Source organism: Equus caballus, chromosome 27 (genome assembly GCF_041296265.1).
Source record: "Equus caballus isolate H_3958 breed thoroughbred chromosome 27, TB-T2T, whole genome shotgun sequence".
Lineage (NCBI taxonomy): Eukaryota > Metazoa > Chordata > Mammalia > Perissodactyla > Equidae > Equus > Equus caballus.
In genome coordinates, this window is record NC_091710.1 from 52,532,711 (window position 1) to 52,554,581 (window position 21,871).

Here is a 21,871-nt window from a genome sequence, read left to right on the forward strand (position 1 = left end):
TTATTTCCTCAGACTAAGCCTATTCCATCCCTCCCCTCTTCCCCTTCCAAATTATTATTGTCATATCTTATTCCATCTTGTGTTGTGAATTTTGGATTAAAATGAGGAGATTATATTTATTTTTTGTTTTCCTTTCCTTTATCTTTAATGTTATAATTAAGTATTTGCTAACCTCTTTTGATAGCTGCAATTTTATGATTTTGCCTACCTATTTATCTCCTTGCTCCGGGCTTTGTAGCCCCTTTCCTACTTTTTTTCTGTTATGAGGACCTTCTTGAGAATTTCTTCTATGGGTGTCTTGTGGAGATGAATTCCCTTAGCTTTTGTTTATCTGGGAAAGTTTTTATTTCTCCATTATATCTAAAGGATATTTTCACTCGATAGAGTATTATTGGCTGAAAGTTTTGTCTTTCAGTATTTTGAATATGTCATTCCACTCTATCCTAGACTGTAAGGTTTCTGCTGAGAAATCTGCTGAAAGCCTGATAGGGGTTTCCTTGTAAGCTGTTTTCTTCTGCATTGCTGCCATTAATATTTTCTCTTTGTCATTGACTTTTGCCAGCTTCACTACTATACATCTTAGAGAAGGTCTTTTTACATTGATATAGTTAGGAGATCTATTGGCTTCTTTCACTTGTATTTCCAGCTCCTTACCCAGGTTTTGGAAGTCCTCAGCTATTATTTCTTTGAACAAACTTTCTGCTCCATTCTCCTTCTCTTCTCCTTCTTGAAAACCTGTAATCCTTATGTTGCATTTTCTAATTGCGTTGGATATTTGTTGAAGAAGTTCTTCATGGCTTTTTAGTCTTAGCTCTGTCTCCTCCCTCCATCTGAAGCATTTCTATATTTCTATATTTCTGTACTCTAAATTGCTACTTCTGTCGTCCATTGTGTCAGCTCTTTTGTTTAGAGAGTGCACATTTTTCTTTATCTCCTCCATTGTATTTTTCATCTCCAACATTTCTAATTGGTTCCTCTAAATCTCTTTTGTGAAGGCATTCCTGATTTCATTAAACTGTCTTTCTGTATTCTTTTGTAACTCGATTTTTTTATGATAGCTATTTTGATTTCTCTGTCAGGTAGATTATAAATCTCTGTGCCTTTAGTATTGATTTCTGGGTATTTGCCATTTTCCTTCTGGTCTGGAGATTCAATATATTTTTTTCACACTGCTTTAAGGCATGGATTTGTGCCTCTCATAGTGAGAGTATCTGGTAGCAGCTTCCACTTGCTGCCACTGGGTGGGGGTCAGGAGCTGTGTATTCTGAGCCCACCATAATCCATGGCTCCCTCACTCCAGCCACTGACTGCTTTTGAGTCTGTGCGGTGCTCTGGCCAACTGACTGAGCTGGAGCATCAGGCAGGTGGAGGGGCAGATTCTCTTGCTTGTGCAATCTCCTCACGCTGACTGCTTTTCTGTCTGCCCAGTACTCTGGAAGACTGGCTGGGCTGGAGCACCAGGTGGAAGCAAGGGTACTTTCTTTTGCCTGAGCAATCCCAGGGGTGTTCTCACTGGGCCCTTGCTATCTGCTCTCCTGGGATACTAGCTTGATGAAGACACTCCTGTGATATCTTAGTTACCTCTGTGTGGGACTTTCCCATGGTCTATGAGGAAACTTGGAGAGTGATAATGTTCCCACAGAGGGTTGACCCTCACCCGTTTCCTCTCAGAGCCACGTGCAGTCCCATGTCACTGCCATTAAGGAGGAAAAGAAGCTTCCTCTTACCTCCTTGCACTTCCCCTGGGGGGTGCAGCACCTCCACCTTCAGATGTATGGCTGTGTGGGTCTCTCAGACATCTTTTGTGTTGTCTGAGTGCCCTCTGTTGGTTTATGAATGTCCTTTCATTGTATCTTAGAAGGAAATCTAAAAGGAGAGGTTACTTTGAAGTGATGTTGATGTCACTCTGATATTTCTTAATTGAAAAAGTTTTATAGGAAATTCAATCCTTCAATAGCTTTTCTTTTATGTTGTGCCATTTTGCTAAGTTGTATATTTCAAGGAATTTATCCATTTCACCTAAGATGTGGAATGTGTTGACATAAAGTTGTAATAAGTATTTCCTGCTGTTCTTTTAATTTTTGTATGATCTGTAGTGAGAACCTCTTTTTTGTTACCGATATTTCATTTTTCTTCTTCAGTTTAGCTAATTACATACCAATTTTGTTGATTATTTCCTGTAACCAGATATTGACTACTTATTTTCTGTTGTCTTTGTCTTTTTTATTTTACTGATTTCTGCTCTTCTGTTTGTATTTTTTCTTCTGTTTTCTTTGTATTTATTTTTCTAAGCTTCTTGAGGTGTAAATTTTGGGTAGTGATTTAAGGCTTTTCTTATTATCCAATAAAAGAATTTAAAACTATAAATTTTCCTCCTAGCACTGCTTTAGTTGTTTCACAGAAATATTAATGCAAATGTTAATATTTTTATTATCGTAGTTTAAAATATTTTCTAATTTTCCTGGTAATTTATCCTTTGACCCATGGATTAGTTAGGAGTATATTGTTTAATTTCCAAAGCTTTGAGGTTTTCCTATCTATCTTACGGTTAATGATTTCCGTTTTAATTCTGTTGCCACCTGAGAACATAATCTATCTAATTTCTATTTGTTAATATTTTTCAGACTTATAGCCTGCCTATATGGGTCTATCTTTATGAATATACCATGTGCACTTGAAAATAATGTTTATTCCGTAGTTCTTAGACAATGCAGAGGTTAATGTGATTAATAATGTTTTTCATGTCTTCTGTGTCTACTAACTTACCTGATTTTCTATAAATTGTTGAGAGGACATGAAAATCTCTGATTGTGATTGTGGAATCCTATATCTTTCTTTCTGGCAGTTTATTCTTTACATATTTTGAAGCTCTCTTATTTTGTTCATACATATTTATGGTTGCTATGTCTTCCTGATGAATTGGTAACTTTATCATTATGAAATAGTCCATTTATATTTGCTAGTACTACTTCTGTTATAGTCTATTTTACCCAATATTAATAAAATAAATATATGCCACAAATTTGGAAGCTAAATTTCATTATTTTTCAATCATGTTTTATGTCCCCTTCTTTCTTTCCTCTGAGATTTCAATTACACTTATGTTGGAATATTTCTTATTGTCCTACAAATTTGAGGCTCTTTTATTAATTTTTTGCAATATTTTTCTCTTCTTTAGATTGCACAATTTTATCTCTCCTCAATTTCAAATAGACCTCTCTTCAAATTCACTGACTTCTTCCTTGTTATCTCTCTTCACTCCCAGACCCTTTAAGTATTTTTTTTTAAATTTCAAGTATTGTATATTTTCAGTTCTAAATGCACATTTGTGTGTATTCATGCACACAAACATATTTATATTTTATTCTCTCTCTTTGTTGAGCTTTCCTAATTTTTATTTATATAAATATGTACTATTTCCCTTCTGCATTAAATATGATTATCATAGCTGATTTAAAGTCCTTGCGTGACAATTTCAATATGTGGATCATCACAGAATTGATTGTCTTTTTCTCTGAGAATATACTAAAAATGTTTTTCTGGCTGTTTGTATCTTGAATAGTTGTGGATTGTATCCTCAACATTGTGGATGTTATGTTGCGGAAATACAGATTCTGATATTCATTGCAAGAATATGAAAACTTTGCCTTAACAGACGATAAAGTTGGCTCTTCTCAAATTTCACATTCTGTCATGCAAGCAGCAGGTGGCTGCTCAGAGCTCAGTTTGCACTGTTTTTGTTGCACTGCACCCAGAGGCGGAGGGATATGCTGGAGACTAAAGTCAAATTTATACCCAGAACTTGAACTGCCATTTGATGGCTCTGCCCTTCCTGCAGCCCTGGTTCCCCCAGGCTTCTCTCACTGGTTCCTTCAACAAGAAATATGAGAGAATTTCTAGCAGAATCTTTCCCTTCCCTGCTGTCTCCATTTCTGAGCCAGCAGTCAGGGAAAAGCTGCAAAACTGTGGAGCTCACCGATTGCTGATTACTTCCTTTAGATTTCAACCCCTCTAAAAATTCTACCTACTTTGTGCAATCTCCAGAGTGCTCAGAAAGGTTTTTTTAAATTTTATTTTTTTGTTTTCAATTTTGCCCAGAGTTGATAGTTGCTATCTGTAGGCAGATCATTTTGCTGGGAACTCCCTTCTTCATATCAGAAGCCAAATTCCCTGCCACTTGGTTTTGAAGTGAATTTCTCCAGAAAAGGTTTGCTTCTGCTAAGTGCATGATAGCATATCACTTTGGGAATCACATAAAAATGTATCTTTATTCTTTTTGCGAAGTGACAGGTATTATATTAACTTTGGGCTCATGTGCAGGAATTATCAGGGGTTTTATGTATTTATTTTTCCTTATCCAGAGATAACATATTCCTGCTGTCTACCCTGTGAAGTAGGGAAAAATCTTGATCTTCTATTTGCCTGCTTCTACTGAGGATATCAAACTTCAGTGTCTTTGTGTCATCATGTTTCATCTTACTACAGCCTTGTATTTCTCTCCTCATTCTAGTTCATGTGTGTCATTTAAACCTAGACTTTGGGCTGCCGGAAATCATCATTCAGATACGCCCAAGGTAAACCCTGGTTCTGGTGCTTGCTTATCCCAATGGATTCACGCGTTTTTATTTCTGTCCTCTGAAGAAATCACTTATTTTGCCTTCAGGTCAGACAGGCATAAAAAAAGATTTTGAAAAATAGATTTTATCTAATGAATTTAGGTTGTAGCAGGAGGTGTTAACTGGACTGTTAGCCATCCATTTTGCTGAACATGGAGGCTTTGCTGAAGTCTCCTGTACCCGAATTTTCCCCTCTTCTAGTTGAATCTCTTTGTAGCAGACACGCCTCAGGAATTATTGCTAGAGATCTTTGGGAGCCCAGTTAGTAACACTGGCATAGGGATAAAATGTACTGATGACATGACATTAATAGTTATAAGTAAAAGATCTTGCATATTTAATAAGTGCTACAGATTTTTCAAAGCAACTTTTTGTAATCTTCATCACAGCCCCAGAAGTAACTTATTATCCCCATTTTACCGATGAGAAAGTGGAGGCACAGACAATTGAGGGGTCAACATCACATGGATAGTTAGCTAACCATTTACTAGAGTATGTCAGAGTTTTCTGCTGGGCTTCCATGTGTAATAGTTACCCAAGTTACCTTGAGAAAGGAGTGACTTATCTGCTCCAATAAAAATTGTCATATTCTGGAAAACTAGAAGATTGCTCAAGGATGCAAATACACCCAAGGTGTTATATGCTGTGGCAAATTGTGTTTTCCCAAGATGGCCACAAATCTCTCCCATTCCCACATGCTTTTGATGATGTTTTCTTGCCACTTGTCCATTTAGAGAGGAAATCTAATTTCCCTTCTGTAAGTTCTGTAAATTTGGGTGTATGCTCTGAACACCAAATGACTGAACCAGAAGCACAAGTGCATACAATAAAGTCCTAGAACCTAGAAGCCTTCTACGTGCATGCACCACATAAACATATATGCAATGGACCACTGTGTATGTGTCATATAGAAGTTCAGGCTAACCTTTATGGCCAAGTTTATGTTAACTGGTAAGAGTGACATGCACAAAATTCAGATGTTATGAAGAAAAGAGGGGGAAATAATGCCTAGTAAAATTCCATGAGACCAACTGCCTCAAAATATTCATTTACCAAAGATGCACATTTAGGTCTTATCTTTTTAATATTCTACCTGTTAGGATATCAGATCAGAGTATATAAATGAAGACTTTCTCAATTAGCAAAGTATACGAATTTTAGTAGATATTTTTGTAACATCAATTATAATTATTCAGAAGTTTTTCTTTTCTCACTTTTTTGGTTCTTTCCTGTGATCCAGATAGAGATGGGTATTGGACATGTAAACAATGAAAGGGATATTATTGCATGTTATGCACATGTATATATGATATATATACACATGTATATAGTATATCTAAACAATAATTTATTTCAGTAATATTTAAAACTTCTTTTATAGTAAATATATTAGTGACATGGAACTTTTCTAGATTCTAGACTGCTTTCAATATTTTAAGGCTCAGGATGATGAAACTGAATTGTTAGATTCAAGAAGTAAATTCAGATTCAGTATAAAATAGGGGGCTATAAATTACTGTCCTATTATCTAAGTATTCTGCAAAATTCATTTCTATTGGTTCTCACAGAGATTAGAGGCTCCCAAAACATGATTATAACTTTGCTATATTCAAGATGCAATTTAAGATTATTTTTCATTGGCATTGTGCAAATGTAGTTGCTTATCTTCAGAGAAGCGCCCTTTTGAAATTGGCTAAAGAGCTCTACTGGGAGTAGGAGAAAATCTGATCACTCAGGTGAGTGGTGAGGTGTGACAGCTACATCACAATTTTAAGAGTTGATTGAACAGTCCTGTTCAGGTGAATAAGTTTACCATTTTCCTGAACTTTCCAGGCTTTACAAGAAAACTCATAGCAATGTTGCTTTATGCTTGAATCGAGAATATTCCAGGGATTCAGTCAACCGTAGAGCATGGTTGGTTGAAGACTGCAAAGCATAGCAGGAAGGAGAAACTATGTCTTTGCAAAACACAAAACCATAACTGATCTTCCTTAGTCCCTTTTATCCCTTTTTCTCACCCTGCCAATTTCTTTAAAACTTAAAAGAGAAAGCCATTCCAAATCAGTTTCCACAAACAAAAATCCACTCAATGTCAACTCCGTCCATGTAATAAAAAGGGAAATATTACATGTAAAAATCATGAAGTTTAATTAAAATTTTGAAACTTTTGTGAAGAATTTAGGCAAAGAACACAAGAAGCCTGCCTTCGCAATCACACGATAACTACCCGGGGCGAGACTTGTGGAGGGATAACTAGACTTTGGCCACACTATTCTGCCTGTGTGGAAGTGGGCCATAATGCAAGGGAAAGTAACTAAGGAATACAGAATACTCTTGAACATTTCGGGCACTTAAATATCTAAGCCATATACACTTGGGGAGGCACAGAGAAACCTCTTTGCATTGGCTAGAAGGTGGTGTCTGGTGCTAATACAAATGAAAGGCATCAATACGCAGATCCCTGACCTGAACAAAAAATGATCTCCTATATCAAGGTATATTTACCTTTACTTCAACTCTCAAAGCCTAGAAGTCTTTTCCCACTGAAATTATATGGACTTTTATCAGAAATGAGGTCAGTATATTTATGACATTTGTGATAATTTTCTCTTCTTAAACAGACTTCTGGCCACTTCAATACAGGAAATGTTGTTCAGCATTATTTGTGTTTTCTTTCTCTTAAATTGAACTCTGATCAAATTTGTTCTTGTAATACTTGTGGTGGCTCTCAGGGAATGAATTAAACCAGCATGTAATTTATACTAATGAAACTGACAATGTAATGACCCATTCTTTGAACAGAACCCGTTCATTCAAATTTGGATGTCTGTAGTGTGGCCTGCGGTGGAGTTTCTATTAGCAGCTCACCATGATAAGAAGCTAATGAGCTCTAGAGATATGTGATTTGGCCCAAAGAGCAAATAGACACTTAAAGAGTTTTTTATTTTATTTACTCTTTACTTCAATATGATTGCCAAAATTTTCAGTTGATCAGAACCAGAGTCACAGAACTGGAAGGTCTGAGTAGCATCCAAATCAATTTCCTCATCACATGTTTGGGGTAATTGAGACTCAGAGAAGAATTAACTTTCCCAGATAACCACCAAGTCACAACACAGACCAGGTTTACTAAGTCTTCATCTGGCAACCTAGGCAGACTGGTAGGTGGTGACCCCATGAAATCTGTATGTGAGCTGGTATCATGTGCCCTTTATGGTTTAACTAGAACTGGATTGACTTCTCCATCCTTCAGCATCTAAGTCCAAGGCCTCCCCAAGCGTTCTCTGAATTTCCAAGGGTCTATGTTCTCATCAAGACATAACATTCTGATTTCTTGGCCACCCAACTCCCGGCCTGACTCAGATCCTCCCTGAGGTGTATGTTCTTATCTCTCAGCTTCACAGGGCCCTGAGTATGGAAACAGTCCCCTTGCCTTGACATGCCACCCATAATATCACTCTCACAAGGCAGTGATCTTACCGTGATAGACCCTGTGATATTGGGATTTATCATAAGAAACATATTTTTGGTCTGTCCTTGTTTCTCCTAAAACCACTGGAATTTCTTTTGTTTATGTTAGTGAGGTGACTTTTGGAACGTATCTAGGTAACCTAAGGATAGGAATGGTTGCCAAGAGAACCAACCATGTGACCAGAGCTTTGGAACTTTCAGTCCCCTCATCCACACCTCCAGGGTGAGGAGAGGGGGTGGAGGCTGAATTGATTGCCAATGGCCCATGATTTAATTAATCATGCCTGTGTAATGGAGCCTCCATAAAACCCCAAAAGCACAGAGTTTGGAGGGCTTCCATACTGGTAAACTAGAACACATCTACCTGCCACTGTGTTGGTTTCTAAACTCCAAGAAGACAGAAGCTCTCTTGTTCAGGACCTCGCCCCATGTATCTCTTTTTTTGGCTGTTGATTCGTATCCTGTAACACCCTTTGTAATAAACTGGTAACCTAGTGAGTAAATGGGTTTCCTGAGTCTTGTGAGCCACTCTAGCAAATTAATCGAACCCAAGGAGGAGTCATGGGAACCTCTGATTTATAGCCAGTCCATCAGAAGCACAGCTGACAAATCTGGACTTGTGATTGGCATCTGAAGTAGGGTGTAGCACTGTAGGACTGAGTCCTTAACCTGTGGGATCTGAGGCTGTCTCTGGGTAGATAGTGTCAGAATTGAGTTGAATTGTAGAACATCCTCTGGTGTCAGAGAATTGCTTGGTGGTGTGGGAAAACCCCTACATATTGGAATTGGGTGCAGAACTCATAGACCTGTACTGAGGATTCCTGCTGATGGAGGAGGGGCAGCATCACATCACATCACATGTCAACAGACCATGAAATATTCAATACTAGATATTCCTATACTTTAAAATATCTATCTTTCTGCAGCTGTCAGGAGCTCTATAGGACACTGTCTCAGATTCTGATGATCTCCTTTCTTTCCTGAGCCTTTGGACCTTTGCTCCACCCCAGCTTTCACTACAGATACTGAATCCATGTGGGAAAATGTGGTCCCATCCTCTGAAGCCAGCGGCAGTGTTCCCTGGCTTCTCTTCCCAATTCCTGCCCCCGTAAAGTACATGCCACAGGGCAAGAGGTCTGGCTTTCCCATAAGCCACTCAATTTCTGAAAGTGTATTTGGGAAGTTAACTTTCATGAGGTGAAATTTGATCAATGAGGTAGTAGGAGATAGGAGAAGCCAGCAGATAAATCCCCTCTCCTTTCCTTTCTCTCTTGGACTGTCCCAAGGCATGTTATTTCTGTAGAATTTGTCTGGAAATATCCCACTGGCCCAAGTGACCAGCAATGTCTCCTCAAAAGCACTGGGCAACTCGGTCACGCATCATGAAGTGTTTTCTTCCCACCCTCCCTCACTCTTACTCCAAGGATTGCACCTCCTAATAAAGCATAATATTTTAACCTTTGGCTCAAGCTCTCTCTTCTAGAGAACTTTGCCTAACTGATTCTAGAAAGCAGGCTCTCAAAATGGGACTCTGCGGTTACATTGCCCACTATCTGAAACACTGCTGGTGGTAAGTGGTTTGGAGGTCACCCTTCGCATGCAGTGGCAGCACAGTTACTCAGCTTTCACCTGTGGTTAATGAGATGACGTGTTGGGAGAACAAGTAGCTTCAGCACTTAATTAAATATACAAGCTGTGAAAATGAAAAGGTCTGTGGAGTGAGGTCACTTTTTGATGGCGTTAGAGGCATGTCACAAAGTAACTGAGTTATGCCAGTTAGTTGCCAACTTAAGATGTGTTCTGAAGGTCAGAGTGCTCTAATGTCACCTTAGGAGCACACTGCTATCTCCTGAAGCCACAGGACACACTTTGCTGAAAATCAGACCCAGGATCTGATCACAAGGCTAAAAGATCTGGAAAGGAAAGTAACCACACAGACTTGAAAGGCTCCTTGACTAATAGGGGACTGGAAATGGGAGGGAGCAGCAGAGAAATTTCCTCCCCATCTCTCCCTGCAATGAACTATGTGATGGTGCACTAATTTATTAAAGTATGCCCAAAGGTGCATTGTAGTGCTGAACACCTGTCAAGTTTTTTCTTTTTCATGAAACAGTGAATGATTCAATTATGCACCATGTATTTTCATCTCATCCTTTCCTGCCTCACTACCATTTTCTCATTCATTTACTACCTTGAGATTGCACCTCAGGAATTGAAGTTCTGCCTCAAGCTCTATTTTTGAGGGACCTCACTGGCTAGGTATCTTCCTAAAAATTTCCTGTCTCTCCATCAAGGTGCAATCATTCTCTTTCCTGAGACTCCACGTTCTCCCCTTCTTGAGCTACAGAAAAATCTCATAATTCCTGTTCATTTGCTACTGAACTGTTTAGCTTTCTCTCACTCTCAGTAGAATCCTATTAAGGCTATGCCCCAAAGATCTCATCTTGTTCATCATACCTACCAATTAATTTGTGTTTGAAAGAAGAACATAGTTGAACTCTGTGGTATGATTTTTTCCCCCTTGACTAAATGTTAAACGTGTAATGATTTGAGAGCATCAAAAGTCCTGTCTTCCAAAATAATCTTTTCTTCTTATCTGCTTTGGTGTGTAAATTCTTATTGCTAAACAAACTTCTTGCTTTGGATTCTCACTTTGGGTTCGGTGCAAAAAGGGATGAAAAACACATTTGCTTTGTCTGAATAAGAGAGTTGCCTAAGATGACCTCTTTATAGTGTTTGTTTCTTTTTTCTCCAAGACTACAGAGATTGCCACGAAATAAATGGAATTAGTTAGACTGGTCCTTGATAAAGAGCAGCTGTTTCAACAGGACCTTCAAAGCTTGGATGTCCTTAAGATTCATGTCTGGTTAAGTTATCAGCATAATTGCCATGACTTATTAGCGCTCTAGGGCCAGTCCATTCAAATCTTGGAGATTCTTTTATGCTGGTGTATTGTGAAGATTTTTGGCACTCTCAAGCTCAGAGTTTACAAATTTCAAACAAGTATATACTATAAAATGGTCACTATGCTAGACATCTGAGACCATGGGTTAATGCAGCTATCAGAGACCCTGTCCTTGGAAAGGTGGATACTGACAAGTTATTAGAAGTAATTAAATAGTTGCTACATAGAAAATGCTATCTATGAGGCAGCATGTATTATAGCAGTATAAAGTAGCCCTCTGAGCTGGTACAAAATACACGCTAAGACTACTTAGAAACCACAGCCTATTTGGGATAAGAATATTCTCTGTGTGTGTTTGTCAAGTTGGTGATACTAGAAGAGGAGCGTGTGTTGGTACCTTACATGTCAGCAAGTGGTCAGAAATTGAGTGACAGTCCCATACGAAGTTCTGCATGTTCTTCTATCTTGGAAAAAAAAAACTAACCCATATCTTCTCCAGCTACCGCCCCATTTCCCTATCTTTCTTTATAGGAACTTTCCTAAATCTCTTTACAGGAACCTTCAAACTCCCATTCTTCTCTTCTCATTCTCCCTTGAGCTGACTCCAGGTCACCATTCACCCGCACTGCTCCACCAAAATGGCTCTTGACAAGATCACCAGGCCTCTCCCTACTGCTCAGTCTAACCATTTCGTCTCAGGACTCATCTTACAGTTTGACCCACTCGTCTCACTTGACTAAGCTGAAAACTTCCTCCTGTTGACAATATTTTCTGTGCTTGTGCATAGAGTAGTTCTGCAAAGACAAACGCAGGCACACAACTGCTCACAACCTTCCCAGCTTCTCAGAGGAAGAGGAAAAGGATGGACAACAGCTCACAAGGCTCTTAACAATGAGCCCCTGCGACTCCTGCGACTCGCCCCCAGCTCCTGTGGCTCAGCCACACGGGTCTCCTTGCTGTCCTTTGAGCACGCACAGACTGCCCCCATCTCAGGGCCTTTCCACTCCTGTCTCTGGGCCCCCCAGTGCTCACATGACGCCCTCCCTCCCCTCTTTGAGGTCTCTGGTCAAATGTTTACTTTTCGGTGAGGTCTTCCTGATTTAGAGGAACAAGCTCTCCTCGCTCCTGCCCTCGCCACCTGCCCTCTTTTCCCACTGGCACCTCAGATTTCACTCCGCCGTCTGTTCATTGTCTTCCTTGGCTCCGAAGAATACAGCTCCTTGAAGGCAGCTTGTCTGAAATGTTTTGCTCACTGCCCTCTCTCAGCTTTGAACTGTGCCTGAGACATCACAGAAGCTCCATAAATACTTGTTGAATAAACACAAGGATGATTTTCAGAAGATTTTTGCTGGTTTTCTCCCACCTTGCTTTGAAGTTTGTAGCCCCAAACAGCTGAGCATTTTTCTTTTTCCTGTTTCCATTTCTGTGGTGGGCAGGCAGGGGTTGGGCCTCTGCAGCAGTCCTGGATCTCATGGAGACAGAGAAAGGGCTGATCATCAGCCTGGTGCATGGGGATGGCTGTTGAGATATCCTAGGTGCACACAGAATGAGCAGGTTGCACAGAATAGAGAGGCAGATTAACATGCTGCTCAGTGCACTTTGTTCCTCCAGAGCTTGGTGAAAAGGAATTACTTCTGGAGGTAAGAGGGCTGTCTATTCAATAAGTCATCTCTGCCCATCAGTCGTGTTGATTCAGTCTGGGCCTGGCCAGCCCTCCCCTGGGGCTGAGAGACAGCAGGTAAGGGAGGGGGAGATAAATCAAAGGCACATCTGCCCAGAAGGAGCTTCAAATCTAAGCAGTTGCTTAACCAGATTGGCAGTGGGTAATGGAAATAGAGGAAAAGGACAAAAAATATGATGCCAGGTAACAGCATCCTTAAAATTTTACTTTTTCTCCAAATGCACCAAATTCTTTCGTATCTATGTGCTGACACATATAATTTCCTTTGCCTGTCAATAACATATTCAGCTGTCAAGACCAACTTCAGTGTCAGCACCTCTGAAGCATTCCCCAACGCCTGTAGGCAATTCTCTATTCCCTCCTCTGTGTTCTCCAAACCTTTTGTGGTTGTCTTTATGATACCATCGATCACAGTGTATTTATATACATGTATATAATATATACACATGACTGAACACTCCTTAAAGTCACCTACCATGTCTTCCTTCTGTTTTTAACTCTGTGGCAATTGTTCTCCCAATGCCAGCTCCTACCTACACAGATATAGTTCTAGGATGATATGCAGATGTTAGTAGGTCTTTTACAGTCTCCAGGTGATTGAAAAAATAGTGCTAGCAAAAAGAAGGCTGACATCAACCACTCAAATAGAAAGTCATGTTGCTCACCAGTTCCAAGATCTAAGTCAGTTCACAGAAACAGCCTGTTGATTGAAAGGAGGGTCAGACCCTTTTGAGTAAGAACTCTGCAACACGCTTGTACGGGTATCTGTTGAATATCCCCGATCCTCCCCAAAGGGACCTAAAGTCCTTTGCCAGAGAAACTGTGAAGTTCCTCAAACTCTGCTTTGTGAGAAGTTTTTCCAGCAGCATGGGTGCTTAGCAGTGACAATTGTGGTGGCAATGGAGGTGCACAGTGGAGGTGGCACACCCGGGAGTCTGCAGGACCAATGGAGAGCAGACCCAGAAAGCTTGGAGTCCATTCACAGATATCAGCCACACAATGAAGACCGGCATTCTTTGGGTAAACTCCAGCAATAATATGAAAACCCCGAGGGCTTTGTAGACAGAGAGGTTGAATTCACTTGGGATACTAGACTGAGTTCTGTGGGGAGAGCAAGGCAAGAAAAATAGTGAGAGACAGTTCATGCTATAAGAGAGCATCTGTGATAATATATGAAACACCCCTAGCACCTCCCTCAGAGGTGATCCTAGGACTGTGAAGAGTACTGGACACTTAGCTGCAGTGGATGGAGATAAGAATCAGAGAAAAACAGTTTAAAATTGTTAATATCACTCTTACTTCATGACACCTGGGAAAACATAGGTGACAGTTAAATAAAACATAAAGTCAAAAGTTACCATTTCTTTTCTCTGTTAGGTGAACCTGAAACTTTATATTTTTCATTCTTCAGACTCTTAATAATTTTGTTGCTTGGCTTAAACTGATCCTGCATTTGAAAAGAAATTACCATATTCCAGGCAGAACGAAGCTTATACTTTCTTACTTTGTTTTTCCTTCTCCAAATGCTGCCACAATAATATGACTTCATATTTAAATAGGCTTTAAGGTGACTTATGTGGCTTTTGTAAAGATCTCTCAGCTCATGCTTTCCCCAAAGCATTCTTAGCAGCCGATGGCACTATTCACATTCTACGAATACGACTGAAGCTCAAAGACAATAAGTGAGCTGCTCAAGATCAGACATCTCACAAGGGATGATCAGAACTCAGGTCTGCTATTACCTACGCCAGTGGTCTTCCCTCACCATTACTCTGACTCCTTGAACAACAAGGTAAATGGAAAATAGTGTTATTCAAACAGCACTGAGGCGTAAGGGCAAAGTGATTAAGGTGGAAAATAGATAGGCATCGTTGCAGAGTTATGTATGTTTTATGTTTTGTAGGTAAGAGAAAAAAATTGGAAGAGGAGAGAGGGAAAGTTTCCTGGCAGAGGGGATGCTACAGGTTAATACTGAGTTATGTGGCAAACAGGTGTCACTGAAAGAATATGAAATACCTGCAGGGTTGTGGTTGAAAATTCTAAGGGAAGGTGTTAGGGGAAGGCAGCAATGCAGTGGTGGTCTGTGAAAGCCATTGAGCTCCAAGAACAGTGGTTATAGAGAGTCAAGAGGGATTAAGTAGTGAGTGAGTGATTAATGTAGCATCTGAAGATGACACTTACAGGAATGTTATAGGAAGAGACAGAAGGTATTTGCTAGAGATAGAGAAAGTTTTGCTTTATTTTCCCTGATGAAGTAAAAAATATCTTGTTAGGAATAGTCTATGGTCTTCAATTGTAATAAGAATAGTGAAGGAAAAAATATAAGGTGCTATGAGAGAATATGGTGAGAAAACCAGTTAGAGTGAGGGGCAGAAAGATATCTTTGAGGATGTGACAGTTGATCAAAACCCTGAAAATGTATGGCCTAAATCTAGGATTGTCTGAAAACTATATTTTGTGGGTAAATTTAAAATTGCCATGAATATGTAATTTAATACATATTTCCTAACATGATGAATTATTTTATTGTACTTTGTGTTACTGTTAGCCCTTTTTCATTAAACATTGTATAATGTTGTATAAAATATGTATAATATGTATAAAATGTATAATATATAATAAAACATTGTATAATATATGCTATTAATAATACTAGGCATATATGTGTATACATATTCATACATACACATATATACATAGAGAGCCAAACCAGATTATCATAAGAAAATGGAAGTAGTCCTAATGGAATTACTTATATTCAAGAAAACTTACTGTCATCAGCTCTAAAAATGAAGTTTTAATTCCCAAATACTTGTGAATGCTTTTGGAAGTTCAACAAAAGAATCAATGCCCTCTAAAACTTGACATGTTTATTTGGCTTCCACAAATCGAAACATCTTAAGACACCTCAGTCGTATCTCTTGGATTCTGGCATCTTTAGGAGAATGTATGTGTAAGGTACCAGGTGGTTGATGACACGCTAGTTCAGTTCTAAGAGCAATCAATGCAAGTATCAGCATCGGCAAGTTTTCCCTCAAGCATAAATGTCACTCTCCCTCTCGCCCAAACCCTGGCACACACATCTTTCCCTTAGCTTTCATATTTCTGCTCCTCTTTCTCACAATTTGGGATTTGGGACCCAGTCAATTGATGTTCATTCCTGGTCTCGCACTCCCCACATATCTGGTCCCATTGCTGACTTTGGTGCTGCTTTCCCTGCCTGGATTCCTTCAATGTTGTTCATCACTAACCCCACGTTCTCTCTTGATGCAGAAGCTGTAGCTTTTTCTATAGAAAGGAAAAAAACTCAGTGTCATATCACTAGAGAAAATTCCTGAGGAATCTCTATTAGTAATCAATGGGCAGGAATACTTACCTTTAAACTTGAAAGCTTGCAGAGTAGGATCTTAGCACTATTGTTAGCATTAATTGGACATTTCAAAGATTTCTCAGACATCCTTCTGATAAATATTTGGTCTCCCTTGGAGGCAAGGCTGTAGGTTCCTGATGACAGGGGCTACATATTACTGTTCACTTTGACAGCCCCAGAGCCTGCCAGGGCGGACACTTTCTAACAAATCCATGAATGAATAAACGAAGGAGCAGGTTGTGAACCTGTCAGTTCTTATTTGTTATTGCAGTGTTCTGTTTCCATCCAAGCACTGGAATTCTAATGTGGGAGATTTAATTCTGAGTGTTACTTCATCAATCAGGAGAATTTCTCTTCTATTAAAGTGAAAGTTGAGTTGCTCTTGCTGGTGGTGGAAATAGTAATCCAGGCATCTGGGTGGTGCGCTATGGATGGCTCTGCAGTCAACTTTTCCTTCCCAAAAGAGGATTTTTACAAGGAAACATTTGGGGAGAGCAAGCTGTGGAAAGTAAATCGTTATTTCACACCATGCTCTTGCTTTTTAGAGGGAATGTGTTGATTCAGAAGTCAAGAGTGTTCACTTTAGGCTGTAACACTAGGGGTACACTAAAATGTGAATAAGGCCCAGAAAAATTATTCTTTTATCTTTATCTTTAAAACTTTTATACTAGACATGAGTCAGCCTGGTGTATCACCAAGTGAGGGCACCAATGACCTTATATGAAAAATAATGAAAATTGTTTTATTTGAAAAAATAAATACAGAAAATAAGCTCTAAAATCTCCTTTTGTATCCAATAGATATTCATGTGTAATTTATTTAGGGGAATCATTCTTCATACATCTTACTCTCATTGTGTGTTATGATGGCTAATAAAATCCTAATGCTTCTTTTTAGTCCAAGCTTGGCAATATTTCTAACAACTATTCTGAGTCTCAGGCTAAATTGCTTCCTAATATCCCTCTCCTCAATGTGTGTTAGACACATTTAGATGTCAGAATAATTTAAAATACCATTATGCAATGGCTTCTCTAGTGAAAATAAACCAGCCTGGAACAAACCAACCAAATGGCAGTACTTGTGTGGCTGTGAGCCATGTCATGTGAGCCTGTAGGACATGCTGTATGTCATGCTTATGTCATGGTGCAGACCAGTTGAAAGGTTTGGAGTAGAGGAGTGGCATGACTTGACTCGGGTTTTGCAAGGATCCTTGAGGCTGCCCTGTGGAGAATGGGCTCTTGGAGGGAGTAGAGGGGTAAGTGGAACACTGTTGTAATGGCCCAGGGAAGTGAGGACCATGGCTTAGATCCACGTGGGAGAGGTAGAGGGGCTGAGGAGAATGTGAGAATTTTGAGCCAGAGTCTTGGGTTTATGTCTTAGTTCTCTAATATACTAGCGAGGAGGCCCTGGGTAAGGCATTGATTTTTAGTTTTTCTACCTACTTCCTCTTCAAAGCAGTGTTGTGAGAATAAAATGAGATATCGATATATAAAGGCTTTTCCTAAACTCCCAACATCTCTGTAGTTAAGCATGTTGCTTAGGGCAGGATGTTTTAAATAGTGACTCAAATTAGTGGGTCATGAAATTAGTTTAGTGGGTCTCATTCAGCATTTAAGTAAAAACAAAACGAAATAGAAGAGATTGGAAACCAGTGGCGTGGAGATTGAAGAATGTGGTTTGGTGTCAGTCAGCCCTCCATTCTGTGGCTCAGGTTGTGACATTCCACAAGTTCATTTATCTCTCTGATTAGTTGATATGGTTAAAAAAAATACCTAGCTCATGGGACTTTATAATTAAATGAATTAACACACATAAAGTGCTTAGCAATATCCTTGGCATACAGTAAGCCCTCAATCAAATAATTATACATGATTATCAATTATTGGATAATATGTAAAAACACGTCATAAATTATAATTTGTCATATTAGCATGTTATATTGTTATTAAGTGATCTGAATAAACATTTGCATAATTTAGAAAGTTTGTTTTTACACAAACTGTCTTAAGAACAAAAACATTTCTCACAGCACTGGATATATTTTTACTCTGTTTCCCCTAACATCGCTTATCTGTCTTGCTGACTTTAGAACACTTGCAATTAAGAATAACAAGTAGAAACCAAAGGAAAGACTTTGGAAGTACATTCTGCAATAGCCAGTTAGAAACATAACCCCAATGCCTCATCCTTGGATGTAGCCCCATTGCCACTCAGCTTACTTACTCTCCTGCCTTCTCATACTGGGAGACTTCACGAAATTGCATATCGCCAGATTCCCTCCGGCAGAGTCAAGCTTTCCAACCCTTCGACTCTCCATGCACTTGGTTTAAATATGTTTCAGGGATTGATTTATTTGATGGTGAGCCAAGTATGAAACTATCTTCCTTCTTAAGTGCTTAGTTCCAAGACAGCAAGGAGATTCTTCTCTATCTTTTTAGTTAAGCGCTAGTCATATTTCATCTTCTGTCCTGTTACATCAAACATAAAATTCCCCTGTCCCTTCGAGAATTATCGAATCTACTCTCATCAAGCTGGACGCCCCAACATTCCCTGTGGAGCTCACGCAAATGTTTGCCTTGTTTTTTTCATTTGTTCGCGGATTTAGTTGCAAAGCAGTGAGCAAGTTCAGGGTCTTCTGTTCTTAGCCTGTTAATGCAATTCATGTCTTCCATTCTGGGAGTTATCTTTGATGTTTCTTCTCCTAAGCAGTTTGTCAATCTCTCAAATCCCCTGCTTCTTTATAAACAAATGAGTAAATAAAATAGAAAACCAGCCATTAACTAATTTAAGGTCACAGTGCAGCTCTAAACTGCTTAAATGGCGCATATAGTTTAATGTCTTTGTAGAAGATGATTAATCAATTTATTACTTCTGTTTATACTATTTCAAAGCTAATGATTTATGAGCTTTGCCTTGATTACAGCAATTAGTAAATGAAAATGTGTTTGCATTTCCACCGTGTGTTTACATTTCACAAGTCTTCCTTTTTCACAAGGGAGCCCTACTCTCCCAGCTCTAATCAAGGCCAACAGCCTCAAACACAATCAATGGATCTCAAAAATAGTAGCACAGATAATACACTCTTTTCATGCTTTGGACAAAATTAAGTTTCTTTTCCCATTAAGAAAACTAGCTTATCAAAAAATGTGATTATAAGAGAGTGATGGATAAGAAACACATTTATTTTATGTGGATGAACTAAAAGGATCCTTCAAACCTCATGTTCCCCTTTGTGTTTAAACTCTCATTTACCAAATAGCATGACCATGTACTATTTTGAGAAACATACACAGGGGTATGATGCAGAAAAGAAATGTCTTGAGTGTTCCAGCTGGGTTATATAAAGCGTGACTTCTATCCTTCTGATGAAAAAACAAAACAATGAAAGTGAAATATAACAAGTCTTTTCCTCTGTAGCTCAAGTGCAATATTCCATTTGGGTTTCCTGAGGGACAGGCACACAGTTCTTTGAGGTCAGATGGTTGTGGAAGTAGGAGGAGCTGGTAGCTCTCAGCAGTACAAACCTGCATCTTCATCCTTCATTACTTGGAAGCAATTAGAACATTCTGTTCCGTCCTAAAATGATCAAATTCTCGAGATACACTACGTGTAACACACTTACTCCCTAGAAGGGAAGACCTATGCGTACTTTTTGTATCAATATCTGAATTTGACTTTGAAATTAATACTTGATTTAGCTAACAGCCACCCAAATGCTCATCTCAGCTCTTTCAAATGCCTTCACACAAGTACTTGTGTATGCAAACACACACACACACACTCTGCCCTTTACTTTTTTAAGTTGGGTTGTTCCTGGCTGGATTATTTTCACTAGAGAAGTCATTGGATAACAGTATTTTAAATTATCTTGATGTCCAAATGTGTCTAACACATATTGGGGAGAGGGATGTCAGGAAGGAATTTTGCCTGAGACTCAGAATAGAGTTTGGAATTAATGCCAAGTTGGTCTACAAGGAAGTGTTTGAATTTTATTCTTAGTCATCATAACACACAATGAGAGTAAAGTGTACGAAGAATGAGTCCCCGAAATAAATTACTCATGAATGTCTATTGGATACAAAATGAAATTTTAGAACGTGTTTTCTGTATTTATTTTTTTTCTAAATAAAATGATTTTTACTACATCTAATGTAAGGCCAGTGGTACCTGTGCTTGGTTATATGTCAGGCTGACTTATGTCTGTTCTGAGGAGTGAGGCATCCTCAGGGAAGAGCAGGAATTCCACTGCAGGAAGAGTTTGATGGGGTAATGCAGGCGCTGAGCTTACTTTTAAGTTGTGTAACATATTTTAATTTACCTTTGTCTGGTAAAGTAGATTCATAAATTATCCAATTTCATCCAAACCAACCCTCACAAAATAACAAAAAGTGAAAAAAATGTTCCCATGAGGAATCTATAGAATGAAAATAATATCAATGAGGCTGGCACAAATGAACAGCAAGGAAACAGCAGGTGCTCATCCGAAACCACAGACAAGATCTAGCCTTCAAAACAGGTCATCCTTAATCAAGCATCCTAGAGAATGTTCTATTTTAGGGAGGGCAAATATGTTGCAGAGGGAGTGTTAGTTTGTAAAGAGTTTCTTTTAATTGTATCCATTTTTCCATGATTTGTATTTCAAAAAATGTTATGTATGCTCTAAAAGCTTTTCATATTTACACACTGGAAAAATTAAGCTTGGAAATAAATTTCAAAATCTTTGAAATGAGGAGTTGCATTAAATATTTTGTATTTTTTAGGACAATTTTAGATTTACAGGAAAATTGCTAAGGTAGTACAGAGGGTGTCCATATATCCTGTACCCGATTTCCCTATTAGTTACATCTTAGGTTAGTGTGTTGCATTTGTTACAATGAATAAGGCAATATTAATATATTGTTATTATTTTTTCATACTTCTCTAGTTTTTACATTATGTTTTGTTTTCTGTTCCAGGATTCCATCAAAAATACCACATTGCTTTTAGTTGGCGTGTCTCTAAGATCCTTTTGGCTGCAATATTTTCTCAAACTTTCTTGGTTTCGATGACCTTGAGACTTTTGAGGCATGCTGGTCAGGCATTTTACAGGGTGCCCCTCAGCTGGGATTTGTCTGAAGTTGCTTTTTTCATGATTAGATTGGGGTTACGAATTTGCGGGAGGAAGATCACAGGGGTAAAGGGCTAGTTTCACACATCACATCAAGGGTGTATACTGTTGAAGAACTTATCTCTGTTGATGTTGACCTTGGTCACCTGACTGAGGATGCACTATATTTCAAACACATTAAGTTACAAACACAAAATAAAACACTTCCCAACTAATTTTTTAGAAAAACTGATATACGTGAGGGAAGATGATAATTTACCAGCTGTACTTAGGATAAACTTTTGTCTGTTTGGCGGATGGAATAGTAAGCAGGGCCAATAATCTGAAGTAACAATATTTCTCCAGTTAGGACGGTCATGAGAAGTAACTACTGAAGCAATCTGAACTTAGATTCAAATCATGAAATTGCTGTCTTAAAAAGGGTTAAACATGACTAGCCTGGTGGTGCAGTGGTTAAGTTCATGTGCTACACTTCAGCAGCCTTGGATTCCCCTGTTTGGATTCCGGGTGCGGACATGACACCGCTTGGCAAGCCATGCTGTGGTAGGCATCCCACATATAAAGTACAGGAAGATGGGCTCGGATGTTAGCTCAGGGCCAGTCTTCCTCAGCAAAAAGAGGATTGGTAGCAGATGTTATCTCAGGGCTCATCTTCCTCAAAAAAAAGAAAAGGGTTACACAAACAATTCTTTTCAAATTAAGTATATTCAATCATATTTAG